Raw genomic sequence first — 3,435 nt, forward strand, 5'->3', positions numbered from 1 at the left:
GTGGTTGACTATAAAGGGTTTGTGGTCGGTTGTGGAGTATGAGAAACCGGTTGTAGATCTAAAATCTCTTATTCTCTGTTTTTTATTTTCTCTTGGTCTCTATTATTTCAGTGCTTATAAAATCAAATTTACGAGCAGAAATTGAAAGGTCTCATGAAAATTGAAAGGCTCTAATCTTAATTGCTCCACTTCAGTTTGGGATCTATAAAGACTAAAGGCCTTTGTAGCAGTATTTTGAATGTGCGTATAATATCATACCCCAAATCTATATCTATATATCTTTATAAAGAAGATCATCTCAGCAGACTCCCCCCAATTCAAATCATTGAATTGGACAGCTAAAAAAACCGATGACCTACATTATTTGCATTTTCTCACCCGCTTCTTGCTCTTTGAAGAACACATCTGATTCATCGGGCAGATTATGTGTAATTAATTTTACCTTCTTTCAGATGTATAAATGTGTGTTATACGTGATCATTTTGATGCATCTGTTGTGCTATCAAATATTGATTATTTATTATCCTATTAATGCGCTTTTCAGGTAGATTTTATGCAGAGGGTATGCAAGTCCTCGTACAGTAAGTGGGAAGGTGCGATATTCATGCTATCATAATACTTACATTGAGTGTTTATTTGATCTTTAAATTTATATATTAATCTTGTACGGTATATATTTAGCTCTATAACATAAATGGATTTCTTGTGTCAAAGGTTATCTTTATTTTCAATTGTGTTTGATTACAACTGGGATTTAATGGGTTGTGGTCCTTGTGATCACTATAGAAAAACTACATCGCCAATGAGAATCGATACGTGTTTACTTAAATTTTTCGTTCTTTTCTATTTCAGATATCTGCTAATTATATGGGATCTCTGTGAACATTTCTTTTGTGTCCAATGAATTTGCTCATAATGTATTGTGTTTCAAGGAATATTATTGAATTCGAGGGCATGCTCATTAAGTTTATTCCTTTTGTATTTTTCCGGTCCTGCTATCAAACCCCTCAGAATTTGGTGGTGTTGTATTGTTAAAAAAGATGACAGGATTTTTGGAAGAGCTGAATTACAATACCCTTTGTTTTAATTGTACACAGGTATCAATATTTTGTATGACATTTTTTGCTGCAATTTTAAGGAGCAAATTTGTTTGATTATCAACTTAACATTATTTTCATGTATGTTTTTTTATGTGCCAGTATAAGCTATGCGGGCTTGACTTGGGAGAACCGTGTTCTTTTCATTTTGTTTTAGATTGTTGTAAATTTAACATTGATTGTCTCACATTTGAATTTTTATCTAAAACTGACACTGGCCTCAGTTTTTGTCTCAAATTAAATGATTGCTTGTAATCCATATATGTTGTTATACCATTCAAGTTAGCATAAAAGATAGATCCGTATGTTATAATTTTTCACTATGACGGTTGTCGCCAAATAGAGCTTGCAAGTTCTACAACAAAATCAAATAATTTCTTTTATTAGCTTAGCTTATGTATTCTATAATCATATGTGTGTCTCGCGATTTCTTTTATTAGCTTTAGCTTATGTATTCTATAATTACATGTGTGACTCACAGCTAATTTCAAATGACGGTGAACGGAACGTCCTGGTTGCTTGTATTGCAGATTTTAGGTTAGGAACATCTTTGTCTCCAAGTTTGAACCAAAGCAGCTGAAATAGAATTTACAGGAACTGCAGGATATATAGCTCCAGGTATAGCTCCTATCAAAATGGCACTAATTTGAATACTGATGCAGAAGGAGGATGTATCTAGGAAATTATAATACAATACAATATTAAGATTGACCTTGAATTAAAAAGGTTTTCTGAAGGTACCAATTTTGTTATCTTAGGCTACAAATATTGAATATGAGTAGCACTCCTTAGAGACAGTTTGTTTGTCCGTGTTTATTATGTGATATTTATTCACTCAACCAGAACAAGCTTCTAGGCTTAGAAGCATAAATTTTGTTTCAGGTTTCTCAGAAATCCGCAGTTTCTAAGGAATGGTGATGTCGAAGAACCGCGTCAGCAATTGAACATAGCACTTATACCTTCAATTTTGTTTGCTTGCTATAACTCAGTCAAATAAAAGTTAGAAGGGGATCAAATCCCATTTATAACAAGTGCTGATATGTAAAGTTTTTCTGCCTTTTCTTTTACCCAACCGCTTTGAAGCTAAAATGGAAAAAGACTGTGCGGAAAAGAAGTAGTTAGGACTCTCATATTATATCATATCATAGGTGAAAGAAGAAACGGAATATATACGATGGAGCTTATACTTTCCCATAGATATAGGTTCCTAAACGCTTATAATTCTATTTAGTTTGAAATGATTTTTTTCCGGCTGAGGTGAATTCATTTTTTTGAGAGACAAAGAGTTATGCTGTATAGAAATAGCATTAGTTTTGGATTGCCTTGCAGACTCTATAAACTCATTCTATTTTATTGACATCCGCACTGGGTTGACACATTCATGCATACAGAAATTACAACAATGACCACGCTTTTGTGTTGTTCATGTAATTTATCTAAAACCTATTCATGTAAAAACACGTGTGGTGTAGCAATGTACGTAGATGTAGAATAATACAAGTTTAAATCTACCACAAGAAAGCATTTATTAATTTGCAAAAGTCAGAGCAAACTGTTTGAGAAAAAAAGCTTTTAGAGAGAAAAAAAAGCTTTTACATACACACTAAGAGAGTAAGAGAGTAAAAGTGGTTAATCTATGGTGAAAGAATATAAATTGTTCTCCTGCCCACAAAAGTAATAGTGAAAATTGTTAAATTTTTTAATACAATATTTTGTAATTTATAGTAATTTTCTTCTAACATTCATCTAAAAAACTTTGAAAGTTTATAAACAATTTTTTTGTATAAAAATTTAAAACTGCGCGGAGCGCGGGATAACCCCGCTCCTTATTCATAAAGTTGAGTTAACAAGAAAAAAAAACAAAACAAAGAAAATCAATTAAAGTGTGTAATTAATGGTAGCGTATGCGTGATTCTCAAAGAATGGTGATGATTTGCTATGATCAAAGACCAAGTACATTAGGAGATGTGCGAGATGGAGCAATGGACAGATTGCAGGAGCCAAAGGGGTTACCATCACTGCCATTACCTTTAGAATCGGAGAAGGTATGTGCTTTCAGTTACGCAAAAAAGGCCTTGTGTTTAGTGGATGGGTGTTTGGCAGACCTCAATAAGTGCAGGGAGTACCATAGGCGCCACAGGGTTTGCGAGGGTCACTCAAAGATCCCTGTTCTGATAAGTAAAGGCAGAGAGCAAAGGTACTGCCAGCAATGCAGCAGGTGAGGCTTTCTGAGTCTGAATCAAGCCATATCTCTGCTCCGGTGTCAGTTCTTTTATGATATTTTTCATTCTATTTTGTTCAAAACACGTGGATTGTTTCAATTAGTTCTCTACTAATT

General features: G+C 33.7%; 1 long non-coding RNA gene across 3 annotated transcripts; it reads left to right on the plus strand.

Annotated features, from left to right (window-relative positions):
* The first annotated feature begins 201 nt into the window (after positions 1-201).
* On the plus strand, positions 202-2,538 carry LOC141675184 (uncharacterized). 3 transcript variants are annotated; one of them, XR_012555932.1, is made up of 5 exons: positions 202-454; positions 545-593; positions 1,012-1,097; positions 1,200-1,715; positions 1,980-2,538. It is a non-coding gene; the product is annotated as an uncharacterized LOC141675184 (long non-coding RNA). The 3 variants fall into 3 exon arrangements; XR_012555931.1 differs by having other exon boundaries at positions 202-428; XR_012555933.1 differs by having other exon boundaries at positions 202-428; positions 1,628-1,715.
* Positions 2,539-3,435: the final 897 nt, after the last annotated feature.

Source organism: Apium graveolens, chromosome 7, assembly GCF_009905375.1.
Source record: "Apium graveolens cultivar Ventura chromosome 7, ASM990537v1, whole genome shotgun sequence".
In the NCBI taxonomy this organism is placed as follows: Eukaryota; Viridiplantae; Streptophyta; class Magnoliopsida; order Apiales; family Apiaceae; genus Apium; species Apium graveolens.